This window comes from Arvicola amphibius, chromosome 7, assembly GCF_903992535.2.
Source record: "Arvicola amphibius chromosome 7, mArvAmp1.2, whole genome shotgun sequence".
Classification (NCBI taxonomy): domain Eukaryota; kingdom Metazoa; phylum Chordata; class Mammalia; order Rodentia; family Cricetidae; genus Arvicola; species Arvicola amphibius.
The window spans coordinates 130,568,089-130,590,277 of NC_052053.1; the positions used below are offsets into that span (position 1 = coordinate 130,568,089).

The 22,189-nt window shown below is 43.1% G+C and overlaps 1 protein-coding gene and 1 long non-coding RNA gene across 5 annotated transcripts in view; one reads left to right on the top strand and one right to left on the bottom strand.

The window, feature by feature from the left end:
* The window catches only part of Immp2l (inner mitochondrial membrane peptidase subunit 2), an 811,392-nt gene that overhangs the window by 773,364 nt on the left and 15,839 nt on the right, over positions 1-22,189 (bottom strand). The window lies entirely within an intron of this gene.
* Positions 6,829-12,119, top strand: LOC119819122. The gene is made up of 2 exons (XR_005286223.1): positions 6,829-6,951; positions 11,496-12,119. It is a non-coding gene; the product is annotated as an uncharacterized LOC119819122 (long non-coding RNA).

Below are 22,189 nucleotides of genomic sequence, written 5' to 3' on the forward strand. Positions count from 1 at the left end.
TCAAGGTGAGTTCCAGTCTAGACAGCGTTAGATGGTACAACCCTGCTCCATGAACAAAAACGAACTGTTAGGTACAAATAAATAAAGTGTTTTCTATCATATATTCAAGGCTCTTTTCCTTGGTCTCCACCTAACTGATAACTACCTGACGTGGACTGATTTTTGTATAATGACTGTAACAGAGAGTGATAGATATACGTGTGTGTATGGTTAAAAATGAAGACCAGCAAAGTTTTTGCGGTTTTCAATATATATTTCATAATCCTAACATTGACCCCAACCTGCAATCTGTTATATCAAACTTAAATAAATGTAACTGCAGACTATCTTTAGAAAATAAGCAATTTAAAAGACATGTGTTCATTCCAACTTATCCACCAACTGTAATATTAAGTAAAATTATGTATGAGTCCCTACATCTGGTACCCAAGAAAGGTGTCTGGCCCAGGTTGCCAAATGTTTCTACAAGCAGCTTCACTATTGCATCGATGAAGTCCATTCAACACGTTTCATTCATTCAGACCCAACTTTAATGTGAGCCCTTAATAAAATTAATTTCTCTTCTGTGGTATACTTCATCTATAATTCAAATATATTTGCTAATTCCCTTATACACACTCACAATATATGTAATATACTTTTCTTTCTTTCTTTTCTTTTCTTTTTTTTTTTTTTTTTTGAGACAGGGTTTCTCTGTAACTTTGTTGCCTGTCCTGGAACTAGCTCTTGTAGACTAGGCTGGCCTCAAACTCACAGAGATCTGCCTGCCTCTGCCTCCCGAGTGCTGGGATTAAAGGCGTGCACCACCACCGCCAGGCTTTTAATCTACTTTTCAACAGACTATCTCACCAATGGCACACCAATGACCCACTATGCTCATTCACATCATTTAACAGGAGAATAATTTTTGGCATTTTTTATTTTATTTTATTTTTTTAAGATTCGATTTTATGTTAAAAACATTTTGCCTGCATGTATGTATGTGTTGAAGGGTCCGTCTGCACAAGGTTGCAGTCCACCATGTCCGGACAACTCTCTGAGCTTAACACCAACATACACTACTAGCTCTAGATTCTGCCCGTCCCATGGTTCACACTTGATACGCAGAATATGCTCCCCTCATCTTCACTTGATCACTTCTCATGGGAGCGCTCCTTCACTGACCAATGTGAACAGTCAAGTTCCCTGTGCCGGTGCCACTTGTCACGGCCTGCACTGCTTAGGGACTGACCTCACTGGGCACAGAGAATGAAGGAACCACAGACACACATTTAGAAAAGCTGGGACTCAGAGGGCAACACACTGTGATGGAGACACACCAACAGCGGAAACCAGGGACCACGGGCACTGGGGTTATTGCCATGACCATGCTCACATCAACGACACGTTTGCTCAGGACTTCATCCATTCCCACTCATACAAAATCAAAGTTTTTAAAGCTCTATGGCATTGACAGTCAGGTAAAATTTACCATTCACTGCCTTATCTATGCAATTGCCAGAGAGTCAGTCGAATAACATCTCTAGATTTTTGTTCATAGTTTAAATGCTGAAAACTACAAAATTAATGACTACCTAGTACCAGCTTCCTCTCAAAATACATCCTTTAGACAGTAACAATACGGCACTAAAATCACCCCACACAGTACGGAAAACTGTTTTTCAGCGACCTCCTTCCACTAGTGATTACGCCAGTGATGGAAGTGCAAAGCTTCGCTCCTGAGAAAATCATTGCTTAACAAGTAAGCACACCTGGTTCATTGCTGAAGTGCTTAAACTGAGAATAATTTTAAAAAGCTTTCAGATTCAGATGGAGTTGTATTTACAGCCGGTATACAGCACCTGTCAGTGAAGGCTTCCTGGTGATGCTGACCCCAGCCACATAAGCACCCACACTACCAGTTCCTCCTCTGTTTGCTATGCTTTGATCATGCATGACTTCATCGAGCACAGTTCTGGAGTCTACTTATAGTTCAGCCTGTACAAAGTCACCATTCACTTGTCCATAGCAACAGGGGTGATAAATAGGTGTCCCGTCACCCCAATAATAAACACTGTTGAAAGTTGTGTGGAAAATGTATGAAATTTATGGAAAGAGGGGAGCACCTTAGACACACGCTAATTTATAATCTGATCATAGTTATAAATCAAGAGGATGGAAGAAATATCCAACTATCAATATCAGACATATAATAGGAGGGATACATGATTATCTACCATGAAATTCCCAAATCATTCAAAACACACACACACATACTGGTTACCACATTTGCACAAGAAAGATTACTAAAGGCTGCCTTTGTATGAGCCAATGAAAGAGATAGAGTAAGAAAAAGATAAGACTATTTCCCAAAGGATGTAAAAGATACAGGAAAAGGTCAAACTACCCAAAAAGGAAGTCTTGGTTCCCAGGGGCAGGGAAGAGAAGCAGAGAGGCAGGTGCGAGCCAGGCTGTCCTCCCCTGAGAACAAACCTACACCCCTCCCAAGCCTTAAAACCAGCTGAGGGTCCTGGCAAACAGTCCTCTAACAACAGGACAGTGACAGAAATCCCATCCTGTCACTCTAGATGGCTGGCAGAGCAACAATACCAACTACATTGTTAAAAACTTGGCCGCTCCAGGGACCTTCTATAAGGGGATATTTCGGGTCAACGGGCCTCAACTGAACCTGGCCACAGCTGAGGGGATGTCCAGAAGGGCAACTGTCGGGAGCAAGGGGGCTCGGCACTGGCACACCAAATGATGCAAGTTGCACAAGGCTCAGACCAATCGGGGAAGTTCACAGAGCAAGGCCTGATCCTCAGAAGCCAGGGGCAGACCTCATCTGCTGACAACTACCCTGGAGTGTAAAGCTGGCTTCCTCTCCTCAGAGAGTCACCAGGATGCAGTCCTGGGTGACAGGTGACAGATGACACCACTGGAACTTATTCTCAACCCCAAACACTCCTGACCATAGGCACTATCTGGCTGCATGAGTTTGGATGCCTGAGCCACAGTCCAACCCTAAGAAGTAGGAGAAGCACAGTTACCTAGGGATAGAGCTCACTGACACAATGTGTTAGCACACACAAGGTCCTGGCTTACCTACATAGCACTACATACAAAATGTTCTTATCAATATACATACATCAATAAAGCAGATACTTGGTAACCCTTAGAACTTAAATTCCAGTATCAATTCCACACCTGTTTTGTCTGACATAGTCTTTTTCACTTGAAAATCCTGAAAATGTATAAAAGTGTCAAGAAAAAATGAGCAGTTAAGAAAAACAGCCAGAAATTAAAAAGAAGAATAATAAAGTTAGCTAGCTATAAAACATGCTGCATCCTGGCAAGGAGACTCGGTGAAAGTAGTCCCTGGGGAACTGACTAAATGGCCCTTCATCTTGACTTAGCATTGTATCTTTAATACAGAAAATTCGAAGTTTTTACTGTTAAGCTGACATGTATCTAGACACTCAGACAGTGACACACTCAGTTTGAAAGCAAACTGTTTTCAAAGCCATACTTTAACATACCCGGCGAAGAGAGGAAACACTGCCAGGGGGCAACCAGAATGTAGAAAAGCATAAAGACTTCCCAGTTTAGGTAAGGGCAGCTTCTACTTTGCCACACTGTCCCCCAGCACTGTTGAAACTGCAGGCCCCACCCTGCCTGCGTGAGTCTAGAGGCCTCTATGGAAACATCAGCAGAGGGCAGGACAGGGAAGTGCTGGTGTTTAGGCCGTGGCTCATGTGTAACAGGGAACAATACAGGTCATGATGAGAACACTTGCCCAGGGAGCATGAGGCCCAGCATCTCCCCTCAACAAAACAAGAAACAGAAATGAAAGCAGATCATGTGACCTCGGACAGATCATCTCACTGATCCAGATGTCTTGACTGATGAAAATCCATGGAACTGGGGGATTAAAACATTCATGTCAGGCATGGTGGTTTACACCTTTAATCCAGCACTCCAGGGGCAGAGGATCTCTGCGAGTTTGAGGCCAGTCTGATCTACGTAGCAAGTTCTGGGACAGCCAGGACTACACAGAGAGACCCTGTCTCAAAGCAGTCGGGGGAATAAGTATTTGTAATACATTTTTAAGTGAAAACACACATTTAAAAAAAACAGAAAATACACCTTTTATTTGATATAACACTGAGTAAACACCGTTATAGCTTCATTCTGTTGCTGTGCATTAGACATTCTGAGCCAGGAGGCTGAGGGTAAGAAAGAGTTTATTCCCGCTCATGATTGACAGTCCATCCCTGAGAATCAGGGCAGGAACTTGAGGGGGAACTTGAAGCAGTAACCATGGAGGAACGCTGCTAACTCACGCCTAGACTCCTGCTTAGCTAGGTCCTTACACAGGCCATGAGCACCTGCCCAGGAGTGGCGCCCTTCACACACTAGTTCCGGCCTTCCTACACCAGTTAGCAATCAAGGCAACAAACCACAGACATGGACACAGGCCAATCTGATCTGGCCAGTTCTTCAGTTACGGCTTCCTTTTCTAGTAATCTAGGTTGCATCAAACTGACAGTTAAAGCTGCCAGAAGCAAATATAGTGAAAGTCTGGTTCTCTTCAGAACCTTCCCCTATTCCAAAATAGGACAGATGAAGGACAATTATAATTGGCCAGCTAATGAGAACCAGGGAGTGTCAAAGATGTGCTTAGTATTGCTGTGTTTTGAGAATATTTTAAAAATAACATACCGAGAATAAGGGTACACACCTCCAAACCCAGCACCTGGGAGGCTGAAGCAGAATCACCGTGAATGAAGTCAAGGCTAGACTAAGCTACGTGACACATTCAAAAGAGTATGGGCATTAAAAAGGAAGATCCTGTCCCAAAAACAATAGGAGAGAGAGAGAGAGAGAGAGAGAGAGAGAGAGAGAGAGAGAGAGATATGCTTGGATAGGTAAATGGATAAAAATACATGCCTATGGCAGATGAGACAAAAATAAGTCAGATCATTGTCATAAAGACCGGAAAATAAGGGCCTGAACCATGCCAAGAAGAAAAGCATAATGCATACCAGGTGGTGATGGTGCACACCTTTAATTCCAGCACTTGAAGGGATCTGCCAGGAAGATCTGCAGAGGCAGGCAGATCTCAGTGAGTTCAAGACCAGCCTGGTCTACAGAGTGAGTTCCAGGATAGTCAGGGCTATACAGAAAAACCCGTCTCAAAAAAAAAAAAGTGAGAAGTTAGACTGCAGGTGTTCACTTAAGAAGGCCCATGAGAGCCACACAGAGCAGCGAGCATCTCTGATCCCAGCACTGAGTCAGCAGGGACTGGCAGATCCCTTCTTGCTCGCTGGCCAGCCAGCCTAGCTGAAACACTGAACTGCAGGCTCAATGAACACCTTGTCTCAGAAAATAAGGTGGAGTACAATCAAGGAAGACGCCCCAAGTCCACCTCTGCCCCCCCACGTGCACACACAATAACATACACACACCTACCACACACACATAAACACAGAAGTCAGAGTAATCACAGTGAAGCTTTTATAACTCTTCTGTAAGTTTAACCCTTCCATTAAAATGTTAAAAATAATGTCAAAATAACTTACATCTTGTAAATCTTTTGGACAAGAACACTATTTTGCAGAGAAGAATTGCATGTAAGGTAATGAGAACAGTGGGGGGCAGGCCTTGTGGAAACCATATAAAACAAAATCCACAGCTCTTCACTGGGTCTCCTGAGAACTGGCTCACACCAGTCTTATCCTGTTATTCCCTATAAACACCATTTGACATATCTACAATAAAAGCCATCTCCAATTTCAGCAGCTAAAATACTATAGATTCTGAAATTTTTAATTTATCTTAAAATTAGCAGGGCTGTGAGATGCTTTTTAGAGAATGAAAGAAAATCCAATTAAATGATAACCATTAGCAAAGAGAAGCTTGGTAAACTTTAAGTTTCAATAACCCACAGATTTGAATTTCAACAGTGTGCTATGTCTTCCTAATTTAATACAGGAAGCATGACCACTGGCATAGGAAAGCGAAAGGATTTTAATCCAAGTACGTGGCATCTTAAACACAGCAGGTGACGTCAGCCCAAACAAAGCAACTGGAGGATTCTGAACTAATTACATCATAAACATACTTATTTGCAAAGCTATATTTTTAATTAGTAAAGAATATTATATAATATTATAATAATATTTCTAAATGCTGTCAGGAATACTTATAAAAAACATAAGAAAATCTTATATTATTTATCATTTGGGTCATATGTAAAATGGGCATTTTAAAAATAAAATAAAATTTATAATGGGAAAACTCCCTCATTCCAATGTGGAAAAAAAAGAAGGGGAAAAAAAACACTTTTAAAAAAGGCTATCAAGAGGGCTCAGCAGACAGAAGAGCTAGCTGCCAATCCTCATGACCTGAGTTCAACCCCCCAGAGCCCACACAGGGAAGGAGAGAATACACGCCCTACAGAATTGTACTCTTACCCCATATCCTGGGCTGTGTTACATGGCCCTCGACACACAAATAAATGAGTAGATAAATGTAACGTTTAAAATGAAAGGAACAAGAGTAAAAGAAGAAAATAAGGTAATAGGCAGAACCTAGAAAGGCTGGACACAAAATAAACAAAATGAGGCAGGAGAGCCATGGGAAAACACCGGGAGAAACAGGAGACATCCCGTGAATGACGGCTCTGAAATGACAAAATGAGCCTTTGCTCCCCACGAACCCCACCTGCTGCATGTGGGCCCACACCTGACATGCTTTCTTACTCAGGCCTCCTGGATATCAGTCAATATCCAACTTAGGATATCATTTTGTAATAGTCCAAAGGGCTATTAGGGGTCAACAGTGAGCGCAACCTTTCTTTTTGGTTTGTGTTTTGTTGATTTTTAAGATCATGTTTCCAGGGCTGGGAGACAGCAAGGAAAGCTTTGCCACGCGAACAGTAAGAGCTAAGCTGAGATCCCCAGAACCCAGGTAAGAGCCCAGGGAGCTCGGCAGCCTTCCTGTGATCTCAATGGGCAGGGAGCAGAGACAGGGTCTCTGGGGAAAACTGTTACCCCAGACTAGCAGGAACAATGAACTCTGGGCTCATCAAGACCCTGGGTGAGCTTAAGAGAAACTGAGTAAGACATCCACTGTCAACCGTGGGCCTACACACATGTCCAACAACACATACATGTATGCATACACAAGTGAACACATGGACACAGCACACACAGAACATGCTTCCAGGTCCTCATGATAATTCTATACTGAGCTCTGCTCTTAATGTTTCAAAAATACTATATGCCTCATTAGACTAAAATTGCCTTGAGAGAATAGAATGTTATCGATTCGAGTTCTTAGAAGAACTGAGATGAGGGTTCGGCCAGGGCTTTGAGTGGAGTAAGAAGGTTTCTCCAACCACAGACCACAGACACAGAGGAGAGGGAAGTGTTCCACAAAAAAGAGGGTCCTAAAAACTGTCAGGGAGTCAGCAAAGTTATGCCAGCCCAGGGACTGATAGGACTTCTCATAAAAGAGAAATATAAAGATTAGAAACACAAACTCCTACAGCAGGGAAGGACATTAAGGTTCTGATTAGTCTGTCAAAAATAAAACCTGTCCAAAGCATAGCTGGAAGATTTGGAAAGGTGCCCAGGGCCCATCCACGGCAGCTGCAGGTCTGCAGGGAGCTCACGCAGCAGTGGCCAGGCTCGGTGCTGGATAAAGATGCAAGCCAAAGGAAAAGATTTATGCGATTTACGGCAGAAGCAAAATAATAATGATGAAAATTAAAATAAAAAGCCTCCTTTTTTATATGGCTAGGATGGCTGAGGGACTGTGGACTTAGAGCACGATTGCATGCTGCCCACACTTGCAAACACGGGCAGCACTTCTGAAAGGACAACAAAGGTCAAGGTGGAAATATAACTTAAATAAATGAATAGGTAAACAAATACAGCCAACAGGCCACAGGAAAAAGAAGCTCATGTCGTGAAGCCTGGAGACCCAGGCAGATGGAACGCAGCACTACCCAGACTCCAGTGTCTGCTACAGAGAAAGGCCAAGGATTATAACGAGCCTCTGATGGTACGGGAGCATATGGGGCTGGGACGCTAGAGAGACTGCTCCCCACACGAACGCCGAGCCACTGACGGGTACCAGAGCATATGGGGAGCTGGGACACTAGAGAGACGGCCCTCCACATGAACACCAAACCTCTGATGGTACGAGAGCATATGGGGCTGGGAAGCTAGAGACACTAGAGAGAGGGCCCTCCACATGAACGCGAGCCTCTGACGGGTACCGGAGCAGATGGAGCTGGGATGCTAGCGAGGCTGCTCCCCACATGGACGCCTGCTCATTGTCGCATACTTGCTCATACAGTAGAGAATACTGCTCAAGATACCTGAGAAACTTTTCAAAACCTGTAAAATGATGGAGGAGTGTTTATGTGTTACTTTCATTATTAATAAAGAAAACTGCCTTGGCCCTTTAAGAGAAAATTAGGTAGGTGGAGTAGACAGAACAGAATTGTGGGAACAAGGAAGTAGAGTGGGGGAGACGCTTCAGGCATTCGCCATAGTGAGTCTCCATGCTGCTCCTCTCCGAGATGGACGCAGGTTAAGATCTCTCCTGGTAAGCCACACCTCGTGGTGCTACCCAGATTACTAAATATGGGTTAAAGGAAGATGTGAGAATTAGCCAATAAGAGGCTGAAACTATGGGCCAGGCAGTATTTAAAAGAATACAGTTTCCGTGTAATTATTTCGGGTGTAAAGCTAGCCTGCAGCCGGGTGGCGGGACGCCCCGCCGTTCCATCAACAGTAAAATTTTAAACATGCGATGCCCTTAAGTTACAATATCTATGTATCTATCGAAACACTCAGAATTACTTGTGGAAGCAAAAAGCAATGTAAAACAGTTTTTAAGAACGCTTTAAAGAGCATCCGTGATGAAACACAATGATCCCAGCTATGTAATACAGAAAAGTATGAGATGGAGACAGCATATCACCAGATTATCAATATTATTTTCCATACATTTTTCAGATACTTGACCACTGAGATATAATGGCTTTCTAAACAGTAGGGTACAGCAGAATGAGGCATTCTACCACTGTGATGTGAGACTCTAAATGTGAGGGGCTGCACTTTAGGGGCTGGATAGAGTCTCAGCTCTTAAGAGCAGGAGCTTTTCTTTCAGAGAACCCAGGTTCGATTTCCATGATCCACATGGTGGCTCATAAACATCATAACTCCAGTGCCAGGGGATCAGAAGCCCACTTCTGGTCTTCGTGGGTACCAGGCAAACACATGCAGTCAAAACACTCATTCACATAAAGTAAGTTTTTAAAGTCACTATTATAAAACTTGTAATTAATACAGTGTGTGTCCATTTGAAAGAGAGAGGAAGAGACAGACAAGAGAAAACAGAGAAAAGCTTGTGATGGGGTAAGAGGCACATAAAAATAAAGTGGAGAGCAAAGTAAGAAAGGAGACTGGCAGTCGATGCCAAAGAAAAACCAACTCCACCCATTCTGGACTCTTCCATGGTCCTCTGACACTCACAGAATGTCTGCATCATCCAAACAGCTGTCAACATGCTAGTGAGCGCCAGCGGCCTCCTGATACATGTAGACTACCTCCTGACTGCCATCCCGACTCTGTTCCTACAGGACGAAGGCCACCTGCTCAGGCTAATGCCCATCAGACCTGGCCTCATCTCATCTGCTCTTTCAGGGTCCAGTCATACACCCAACACTCCGTCTTCTCGCTTAACCACTTCTCCTGCTTTTCTTCATCTTAGTATTCTGCATCCTGCAAGTCAGCAGAGATGAAAGTGGACCCAGCACTAGGGACTGATCCTGTAAGTCTGAGTTAGACGCCCCCCCCTCCCCCGTGCTCCTGCAGAATCCTTCAACTCCTCTAGCATGGTATTATTCCCTTCCTAAGTTCTCATCTTTATCTTCCATCAGCTACACAGTCTGTGAGAGCAAAGACTCGTTCACGCGACACTTCAGCACCTTGTCCTTAAAGGTCTGATAAAAAAATGGAATGCTTCCTATAATTTATTACTAGTTTTTAATTACTTTATTAAGCTGACCTCATAATTTCTTGTCCATATAAGCTATCAAAAATCATATTTTGAGTGTGATAGATGTTATATATAAATCATGGGGAAAGGGGTTGTCCAAGAAGGCGCTTAGCTTAATTCTTTAAAATGATGGGGGTTTTGTTTTGTTTGGGCTTTGGCTTGGGTATCCTTTTGAGATAAGATCATGTTACATAGCTTACTTGGGTTTCCTTTAAAGTTTTTGGCAAATGTTTTCTTATACTTTGATTTTTAAAATAGTTTTATTTTTAAGTTCGTATGTGCATGCTTCCGTCTGTCTGCCTTTGTGAATATATGCAACTATTGGAGTGCCAGAGAGGCCAGAAGAGGAACAGGAGTTGCAGGGAGTTGAGTCCCTCTCACAGGTCTGGGACCAGGACTCAGCTCCTCCATTAGAGCCAGAAGCTCTTTTATCTAACCTGAGACATCTATCCAGGCACCTCTTTGAGTTTTCATTTCTTGGTTGGTTTTAATTTTAGAAGGGTTTCCACTATGTACCCCAGGTTAACGTTACACTCACTATGTAACCTAAGATTCACAAAAGATCCTCCTGCTGTGGCCTCCTAAAATGCTGGGGTAAGGGGTTGGACTACCACATTCGGGAGCTCCTCCATTAGAGCCAGAAGCTCTTTTATCTAACCTGAGACATCTATCCAGGCACCTCTTTGAGTTTTCATTTCTTGGTTGGTTTTAATTTTAGAAGGGGTTCCACTATGTACCCCAGGTTAACGTTACACTCACTATGTAACCTAAGATTCACAAAAGATCCTCCTGCTGTGGCCTCCTAAAATGCTGGGGTAAGGGGTTGGACTACCACATTCGGGAAGAAAAGGTGATGATTTCTAACCCGAACTCTGAGGGACCCAAAAAGTCCCTGATGCGCATGCGCAAGGGCTGCCGCGAACAGGCACAAAAGAGAGGTAGCTAGGAGCCCTCAGCTACCTTCAACACAGTTACTCTGCTTGTCTTTAAAGAATGGGATTCTAAAAAAGATTTTCTTCGTGAGAAATTCAGTACATAAGAATAGAAAAGGGAAGGGGGGAGTGAAAGCCCTTGCCGTAAAAGGATCGGCGGTGGATGGATGTTTGCAGGGTAATTCAAGTCCTAATGTCTTCCACATTTTCTCATTACACTAAATTCATCTCTGTCAGGTTTATGGGTCTGTATTTGAGATAAAATGAGAAATACCATTAGAATGCAAAAATATACCAGCAGAGGGAAAAGAACTTAGGTTCCGAGGAATATATTTTTGGTCTCATGCAGCTATTTCTAAATGTACTTATCTTTACTATACTTAATGGCATTGTTTATATACAAATCTTCAAGTTAATGAGACATAATATACAATGCCAAGATGATCTAATTGAGCAACAGAACAGCCCCACTGTAAATGCCAACTGCAGCTGTTTTATATATTGCAGATAAACAGCCCATCACGCTTAGTATGGAAAAAGGTCCACCAAACTCAGTCTCATGGGAAGTTTTAGTTACTTGGCAATCAAGAAACACCAAGGAAACGGGCAAGTGAAACCAGGAGTGGTTCATCATTCAACCTTCAAAAAACCATGGGGAGGGGATCGGTGTGCTGGGGGCACACTGAAAAGTAACGACAGAGATGGAATTCCCCCCACCACCCTGCACAGAAGCCTTTTGCCACCCTGTGCACAACACAGTGTTGAGGAACGGGAGCCAAGGAAACACCTGCAATCCAGGCCGAGCTCTGCAATGTAACAGTTAGGTGGATCGGAAACCCTTGGAGCTGAACACACATAATTATGAGATCTGCTGAGCCAAGAAGGCACGAACCTAATTTTCCTCTCTTCTGGGAAATCTCAGGAGACTCCTCGCTGGCAGAGGCCTCTTCCTCCTCCTGCTCCTCTGGCTCTCTCTACCCACACCTGTATCTGACACCCAGCACTGTCGGCTGTCATTCTACAGGGACATCCGCTCCCGCATGCCCCCACGACTCACCGCTTTGTCTACAGCCTGACAGTCTTAGAATTTTCCTAAGCATGTTCCAGCACTACAATAAAATTATAAATATATCTTGGGTGCTTACTTAATTGTATATAAGGTTTTTATTACTACAGTATCGATAAAAAGCCAGCTTGGTATGATTGTGCAGTAAATGGCAGACATTCCTTCCGACGACAGCCAGAAGAATAAGGAAGGAAGTGAACCAGCAGATTCCGTCACCAAGCAAGCCACTGACCCGCCTGATAATGGAAAGGATTTCATTTGTCACTTCTAAAGAAGGTGCCCGGCTACTCCTAGGTCGCCCGTTTTCCCTCTTCCCATGGCCAGCATGGAACTGGAACTAAGAGGAACTAGAACTAAGAAGACCTGGATGAGTCGCAGCCAGGCCAAGGAGCAGGCAATGAACGTCATGCTCAGATGATGGCCTCTCAAGGAAGAAACGCCCTCCCTGGGGACAAGTCCTCCCTGGGGACGAGCCCTCCCTGGGGACGAGCCCTCCCTGGGGACGAGCCCTCCCTGGGGACGAGCCCTCCCTGGGGACGAGCCCTCCCAGGGGACAGTCCTCCCAGGGGACAGTCCTCCCAGGGGACAGTCCTCCCTGGGGACGAGTCCTCCCTGGGGACGAGTCCTCCCAGGGGACAGTCCTCCCTGGGGACGAGTCCTCCCTGGGGACGAGTCCTCCCTGGGGACGAGCCCTCCCTCGGGACGAGGTCGCCTACCTTCCTGTCCCAGCATCACCATCACCTCTGATGGCTGCTGCAGGGTCAACACACTCAAAAGCAACCTACACCTCTAATGATGATATTGCTCCATTTTATTGATCTGATCTTTACTTAGTACCCATAATGGTTTAATAAAAACACACATCAAGGATCTGACTAGATATCATGGGAGCAAGAAACACACTTGGCAAGCTTTCTATTACACTCCTGCTTTCAGTAACAAAGACAAACGCAATTTCATTAATCAAAAATGTAGCGCAAATAATAAATAAAACTTATTTATTAACTTGTTTCATACTAGCCACCAAAAAGGTTATTTTCATCTTAACAGCCTAATAGCCCTAAGAATAATTCTCTAATTTCCCCCATTTTGTAAGAAACTTATTTTTATTGTCTCATCAACATCAAATGATACTAGTCTTATAATGGCTATTACAATAAATGGCTTAGAAAGAAAACCCAGCAATAATTTGATGGGTTTTGGTGAATATATGAGCTAGATAAAAATATATGAGCCATATATAAACTTGAATACATTTAAATTAATATCCATCAGCTTTGAATAATGAAGTTGTTCAGAACCTAATGTAGCTTTGTTCTGAGAGAAAAAAATCATCCAAAGACCTTTCCTAGCTGAGTAACTTATTAATTTTAAAATAGTTCTTTTACTTCTCCATAGTAAGCAAAAACAGTCATAATGAAATCACAGATGAAAGTCGGTTATAGAAGACATTAGATGAAGCTAGGGACCAGAGAGATGGCTCAGTAGTTAGGAGCAGCAGGACCCTGGTTCGACTCCCAGCACTCACACGATGGCCTGTAATCTTCTGCAATTCCAGTTCCAAAGGACCTAATGTAGGCACAGGCATGCAGTACAATAGGAATGGTGCTTTCATTCTGCCTCAAGTTTGCTGGAATGGGGCCTGACAGGAAGGTACCTAGCTGAGCAGTGCTTACACAGGCCACAGGCTGTTCCTAGGGTCAGGCCTTGGTTCAGTGTAGCATTTCAATGAGATACTTACAATGCCATGTATTTTGTGTTACTCTCTTTAATACAGTGGTAGGATATTTTAGATATCAATAAATATTCTTTACTAATCTGAAACTTTTGTTTCATTGATCTTGCAATGAAGTAGTTATTTACAATTTTGTCTTTTAATTAGTTAATTAATTCTCAATTAAGACTTTCTTTAGCTGGAGAGATCGCTCAGAGGTTAAGAATACTGGCTGCTCTTTGAGAGATCCTGAGTTCAATTCCCAGCAAACTCATGGTGCCTCACAACCATCTGTAATGAGATCTGATGCCCTCTTCTGGTACATAGGCATATATGCAGACAGAACACTATTTTTAAATAAATTATATATTTATATTATTTATTTATAAATAAATAAAAAAAACAAACTAAGACCTTCTTTAGAGTCTAGGGATTTAGGCACAACTTCTAGAAAACTGACGTTGACTAATTTTGTTCACAATGAATCACTATCTTTATTAAAAATGAAAACAATCCTCACTGTATCAATTGTCACAATTCATGTGACTATTTACTATTTGTACTGAAAATTTTTGGCCAATGAAAAAATAATATTTTAAGTATTTCCTAGAGAATTCTATTAACTTCTTCTAACTCTTTTTGTTTGATTTTTGATTTTTTGAGACAGGGTTTCGCTTGTGTACCCCTAGCTGTTCTGTAGATCAGGCTGGCCTTGAACTTAGAGATCCTTCAACCTCTGCATCCCAAATACTGGGATGTAGTTATATTATAGGTGTATTTCACCACTACATGGCAATTTTTTTAAAGATTTATTTATTTTTTACAAGTATGAGTGGCTTTTTTTCATATGATATGTGCATCAAAAGTATCAGATTAGTAAAGAATATTTAGTGATATCTAAAATATTCTACCACTGTATTGAAGAGAATAAAACAAAATACATGGCATTGTAAGTATCTCATTGAAATGCTACACCGAACCAAGATATGACCCTTGGAAGAGCCTGTGGCCTGTGTAAGCACTGCTCAGCTGGGTACCTTCCTGTCAGGCCCCACTCCAGCAACCCTGAGGCAGAATGAAAGCACCAAATGCTCCAGTGTCATCTGTGAAACTGAAAGACAGTCAACTCCACAAACATAAATGTCAAGCGTGTTCAAGTGCAGAGAGCAGTGACACAGGAAATCTCTATGCGACATCGATTAGCAGGACGATGTAACTGGGGCTGTATGTAGACTTGGTGAGTGCAGAAGACCCTAACTAACCATGCAGTCCTTTCAGTTTCTCGGTGACCTAGATCTTGAAATTTCAGTCAGAAACAAAAGGCCAAAGACACGCGCACTCCAAAGCACTGTGCCCTTTCGCAGTTTCCCCTTTCCATTTATTACCTGATCTTTAAGCACTCAAGTAGGAGCCCAAAAGACTCAACAATATGTACCAAATATAAAATTATCACTGCCAGAAAATCAACGTGACCTTTCAAGCACTATGTTTCCTGCAATCATTTCGTTAATACTGGAAAAACATTTTTCAGTGTTCGAAGCATAATCTTCATGTACAATATTTCCAGAAAATATAAAAGCAAATACAGAGCAAAGTACTTGAAAATCAACCCTCCTTTTAAATTCAAACTGCAACTGAGTTTAAACTACTTCTGCTTCTGCAGTACTTTGCCTACTAAACACTCGAAACTACGTTACTATGCTCTACTTATCAGAAACAGTCTTACTATAACTGCCACCAAACAACCCTGTCATCTGCTGCAACTGACAGGTCCTACTTAAAACAACCTGATGTTCAACTCGTTCACATTAATATGAGAACAAAACTCTGTACTGTTGGGCTAGGGATATGACTTGGCGATAGAGCACTTGCTTGCCTCGTCTCTGCAGGAACAAAGAAGAAAACATCATAACACGCACATTCCAAGTAAGTAAACAAACAAACAAATAACCAGTAAAGTATATGTTAGGCCAAGTGTTGATTTGGCACTCTCTGTGAATTAATAAGATTCATAACCTTAAGGCACTGGCCCTAAACAGCATATTTTCTAGCCAGTCAAACCTTGAGTCAAAAACACTCCAGAGATGTGCTAATGAGAGGCTCAGCAGATAAAGGCAAGCCTGATGACCTCAGTGGGATCCCCAAATGATGACCTCAGTGGAATCCCCAAATGATGACCTCAGTGGGATCCCCAAAACTGACATGCTGGGAGGAAAAAACACTCAGTGTCCTCTGAGCTCCTTACGTATGCCAAGACACACAGGGCGAACACAGAAATAAATGAATATACAATTATAAAATACTCTAAACAATCATTTAAAAAATCAAGTTGTAATGATATTGCCAGGAAGTTAAATTTTTTTGAAAGGATGTCCTAGCTTGCTTTATACTGCTGTAACGAAACATTGATGAAAACCAACTTGGAGAGGAAAGGATTTATTTGGTTTACTTGTCCTGATCACTCCCACTGAGGGAACTCAATGCAGGAATTCAAATAGAAGAGGCAGGAACCACGGAGGGATGCTACTCCTTGCTTGCTCTCATTGGCTTGCTCAACTTTCCCAAGACCACTTGGGTGGCATTCTGCACAGTGTGCTGGGCCTGCCCGTATCAGTCATCAATCAAATAAATGTCCCATGGACATGCCCCAGACCCAACTCCTCTATTGAGGTTCCCTTGTCTCCGGTGACTCTAGTTTGCACAGAGACACAAAGAGGTAGAGTACTTTATTTCCATATCTAAATCACAAATTTCATAAATGCAAAAAATGCTAATAGATGTCAAACTCTGGCCAAGACTAAAACACACTTCAAATAAACCAACACTCCTAAGCTTTCTGCTGCATAAGCAGATATGTAAACAAAGCTTATCACACTCTCCCTTTGTGGTGGTTTGAAAAAAAATACCCCCAATGTGAGTGGCATTATTAGGAGATGTGTGTGGCTTTGTTGGAGTGGGTATGGCCTTCATGGAGGAAGCAAGTTACTGTAGAGGTAGGATTTGACGTGGCCTAATATGCTCAAGCCATGCCCAGTGTCTCAGACCACATCCTGTTGAATGCAAGATGTAGATCTATCAGCTACCTCTCCAGCACCATGTCTGGCTACATGCTGCCACGTCCCACCATGATGATACTGCACTCTGAACTGTAAGTGAGCCACCACAATTAAATGTTTTCCTTTATAAAAGATGCTGTGGTCACAGTGCCTCTTCACAGCAATAGAAACCCTAAGACACTCTTTCCCAGCAGGAGACAAAATTAACACTACAAATGAACTCAGAATTCTGTCCCCCTTTCTTTCTCCCTCCCTTCCTCCCTAAGTGAGTAGCATATTTTACAATATTAAGAAAACAAACAAACAGATATGGGAACTGTGTCACAAACACTAAGAAGCTCTCAGGGTGGCCACCCTCACAAGTGAAGGATATCTCACCCATTAACAATCAGTAACTGCTCCAGTTTGGTTTATGTTGATGTCATTAAGACTACGATCCGAAAGGTAACTTGGAAAGGAAAATGTTTATTTGATTTCCCTATGCCAGGTAACAGTCCACTGAGGGAAGCCGGCGGGAACCTGGAGACAGGAATGGAGGAAGCCACGGAAGAACTGTGCTTACTGGCATGCTCTTAATGGCTGGCTATTGTATACAACCCAGGACCACCACCAGCCTAGGGAGAGCATAGCTCACAATGGGCTGGGCACATCCATATCTGTCTTCAGTCAAGAAAGGCCCAACAGGCTTACCTACACACCAGTGTGACGTGTCATGAGGGCACTTCCTCAGCTGAGGTTCTCCCTACTCAGACGAATGTAGCTTGTATCAAGTTGGCAAAAACAACCAACCAGGTCAGTAACGTTATCATCCCATGAGGTTACTGGATTTATAAAGGTTCTTTGTAATAACGTCTTTACAAGTTCTTTGCCTATTTTTAGGTGCTTTTGTGTTGTCAAACTGTAGAAATGTTTTTTGGGGAGGGGGTGTTTTGCTTTGTTTTGTTTTGAGGCAGGGTCTCAAAGTTGGCCTGGAATTCGCTGTGTAAACCAGGTTGATGAAATTTTATGTGTTCTGGATATTAACCTTATAAGATATATAAGCCTGGGATCTTTTATAATTAATTTTTCTACACCCCAATTTTCTCAGAGTTGTCTGTATGTATAGCACCAATGGACATTTGGAGTTGAATGATCCTTTTGGAAAGGTAATGTTATGCTTTGGGTCTGAAATTGCCTCCCAAGGACCATGATGCAAAAATCATGGTCGCCAAGCTGGTGCGATGGCCTGGTGGCCGTGCAAGCCTGAGCATGACGTCAGAACCCACAGGAAAGGAAGTCACTGCAAATAAGTAACCAGTCTGTGAGCCAGGCGGCATCCCCAGCCGTGAGCCTGGCCTGCCAGGCTCAGAAGGAGCCTCAGAAGGGCAGGGGGGAATCTGGGTGGAGAATGACAGAGGTAGATACCAGAGTCCTTCACAGGCACACACAGGGTGTGTTTTCTAACACACCCACACAATGTACTACACCCACATGTTTTAAACAAATGACCACAGAATGTGGTGCCATTGAGGAAAACTGCAACATTTATAGGGTGGGACCAAGCTGGAGGAAGTAGGTCACTATAGGTGTGCTTTTAAAGGGATGGGATATGTGCCCCTAGGCCATTTCTCTCTGGGATGGGTGGGTGGTTTGGATGATTGGTTGGTTGGTTGGTTGGTTGGTTGGTTGGTTGGTTGGTTGGTTGGTTGGTTGGTTGGTTGGTTGGAGACAGGTCTCATTATGTAACCCTGGCTGTCCTAGAACTCTATGTAGATCAGGCAACCCTTAAACTCGGAGACCTACCTGCCTCTGCCTCTGCCTCCCCAGTGCTGATATTAAAAGTGTGTACCGCTACGTTGGGCTGTTTTTACCTCCTACCAAATGTCAGATAAGCATCCTCCCCTACCATGTTGCTCACGCTTCCACAACATCCTGCCTTACCACAGGCCTAGAAGTAATTCAGTCAAACTAAAAACTCTAAAACTACAAGCCCAGACCTTTTATCATTTTAAAGTTTTTTTCTGGTTTTTCTGCTACAGGGAGTTAAGACAAACACAGAGATAAACTTCAGGACATCCCAAATGAGATGCACAATAAAGTAACACTTCATCCCATCCCTCTTCTCTGGGTACCAAGTTCTTGGTCCCACAGGTGTTTTCCATGCTCTTACAACTCCCTTAAGAATGACAGGTGTGGTGGTGGTGCATTTAATCCTAGAACACAGGAGGCAGAGGCAGATGCATGGCTGAGTTCGCAGCCAGCCTGGTCTACAGAGCAAGTTCCAGGACAGCCAGAGCTATACAGAGAAATCCTGTCTCAAAAACCCAAAAGAAGAAAAGAAAGAAACAAGGAAAGAAAGGGAGGGAAGGGAGATAAAGAAGATGGAGAGAGGGAGAGAAGAGAGAGGGAGAGAGAGGAGAGAGGGAGAGGGGAGAGAGAGAGGAGAGAGAGAGAGAGGAGAGAGAGGGATGAGGGGCGGGAGATGGAGAAGAGAGAGAGGGAGAGGTGGAGGGAGAGGGAGAGGGAGAGAGAGGAAGAGAGAGAGAGAGGTGAGTCTCGGGTCTGGAGCGTTCCTTGATCTTTCTCTTAGAGCTCTCGAGCTGACGGACCGGGAGGGGACGGAGAGGGACGAGGAGAGAGAGACGCTACCTTAGGCATAAATAAGACAACACTCTTAATTTAGTCTTCCTACAACGTAACCTGGTTATCCATTATGTACATTTTTTTTTTACTTAATAGGCATATCTTGCAAGACTAATCTTCATTTAGCAATGTCTATGTATGCCACTGAATCTACCATAGTTTACTGACCAACTTTCCCTTAAAATGGAGATGTTGATAATAAGGCTGATAGGACAGCAAAGACGGCTCAGCAGATCAGAGCACAGGTGGCTCTTGCACAGGACCAGGTTTGGTTCTCATGGTGGCTCACAACCGCCTGCAAATCTCGTTCCAAAGGCTTTGCTGCCCTCATCTGGCCCACAGCTGCACTGCACGTATGCTGGCAAAGCACTCATACATAGAAAATAAAACTGAATAAAAAGAACATACTTAAATGTATATTATTTCACATAAGTAGAAGATATTTAGGATATATTCTATTACAATAACCAAACAGTATGTGTATTTTGTTTTGTTAACTCTTCCAACTGAGGAAATAGCACAATTCCACATGCCACATTAGCAGTGATTGGCATAGACTGTATACCTTTACACTTAATAAAACACTATACAACCCCAGGATCTGTTTCTTTGTGAATGAGCATTCCGAAAGTGTCTGGTGAACACTATGTTTGGGATTTTCCTTTTTGAGCTGTTGTAGGTGTCACACCTCCAAGCAGCCACCTACAGAATCACTGCTACTTTCATTGATGTATAAAATTGCGCTCTTTTCCTTTTTCAATACAGCATCTTTATATCATTAAGTCTTAATTTCCTTTATTGGCTTCTGAGTATCTCTGACTTTCTAACCCAATCACCGTAGTGAAAATAATCACTTCGATGCTAATCGTTTCTTAAATGGTATACTTTCATCACCCCCTCTATGTTCTACCTGATGCCATATATCTTTCAGATTAAACACCCTAAGATACTATTGGCCACATGGGTCTCTAGTCAAAAATTCTTGACAAGTCCTTAAAACTCCTTCCCCAGTGCTGTGGTCTCCTAAGGCTGCATTATTTACCAACAACTGCAGCTGACATTTACATTTCTCCAATTCTCAGAACTTCTCAATGCAAACAGAAAGCAGATTCCCTGATCAGGCACTGCATGTGTCTTTGCTCATAAAATTTTGAAAGTTTCTTCCATTTTTTCTAAAGGTAACCTAAGTTGGTATCTCCGCCATCTTCCACTTTGATTCAACACTACCGAGTGAGGTCAGACTACATTCCGGTTATAAAATTAAGGACAAGAGCTAGTCCCAGGACAGGCTCCAAAGCTACAGAGAAACCTGTCTCGAAAAGAAAAGAAAAAATTAGGTAAATCCAACAGATTCTATGTGGCAGGAGCACAGAGCAAGGGGAATGGCTAGACACCTAAACCCATAGACTGTATATGAAAATTGAAGTTTTGATATAGATTTAAAGATGAGACAGAGACCAAAGTAAAAACTACTGCTTTTAAGTTAGTCTGGCTGAAACACAGGGTGTGAAGACTGAGTGGAGGAGGCAGGACAGGGAGGGGGAGGCCAGTTAGCCCAGCAGAAGCAGCAGAACCACTGCCAGCAGGGGTGTGAGCTGCTCAGAGGGCCTCAGGAAAGTCACTGACCACAATGCTCAGCTTATGTGGCGCACAAATGGCCAGACCTGAAACTCAATCTATCACACGTCAGATCTGTGCTTACCTATCCTATGAACAGTTTTAATCCACTACAGAACAAGATGCAGCATGAAGGAGGACGAGAGCAATGTCCTTCTCTACTTCATGCTCAGGGCATGAAATAATAAGCTTCCATTCAACTATTCGACTTCTATTTTTATTTTTTTATTCATTTTATGTATGTGAGAGTTTTGCTTGCATGTATGTCTGTGTAACACATGCATGCCTGGTGGCACTGGATGGATCCCCTGGAACTGGAGTTAAGAGATGTTTATGAGCACCATGTGGGTGTAGGGATTTGAACCCAGATCCTCTGGAAAAGCAGTCAGTGCTTTTAACTGCCGAGTCACCTCTCAAGACCTCCATTCAAGATAGGCCAGAAAAAGGGTCAAGTGGATCTCTGTGAGTCTGAGGTCAGCCTGGCTTGCACATCAAGTTCTTGGCCACCCAAAGTTACACAGTGAGGAGGTAAAAAAGAAAAGAGGAAAAAAATCCAAGGTGATCTATCAGCCTTCAACTGGTGTCATTCACTGTACTCTGACTTCGTGGAAAAGAATCAACCCCTCCTAATCTTCCTTAAGCCCTGGTATTAACCATCCATGAAGATTTCATAAGACACTAGCATCTCTAGTTTTCTTCCCATGTAGCCAGAGAACCCAGCTGCAGGATGGAATATCGTTTCTTTCAGCCCTGCTTCCCTTCTCTACAGTGACTTTCTCTGGCTGCTACAAAGGACAATTGATCAAATAAACATGTCCAAAAAGTAAAATGTCATTGAGCCGTGTGCGCCTCTCTAGACACCCATCAAACTGAGTTGTCCCCATTCTCAGCAGGATGCCAGCTGACACCTTCTGTATGTGCTGGTGGCGTTTCCTTCTGGATGGCCAATGTCTACCCTAAGGGTCAGCCGTTGAGCATTAGGACATCTTTCGTCGTAGGATGCTCCATCATACTGTCTTTGAGCCTATGCTGTATTTTTAAAACAATGGGGAAAGAACCTTCAGACTAGTAGACGTACAGAAGCTGAGATTGGCTACCGTGAAAATGCCCACAGAACTGACGAGAC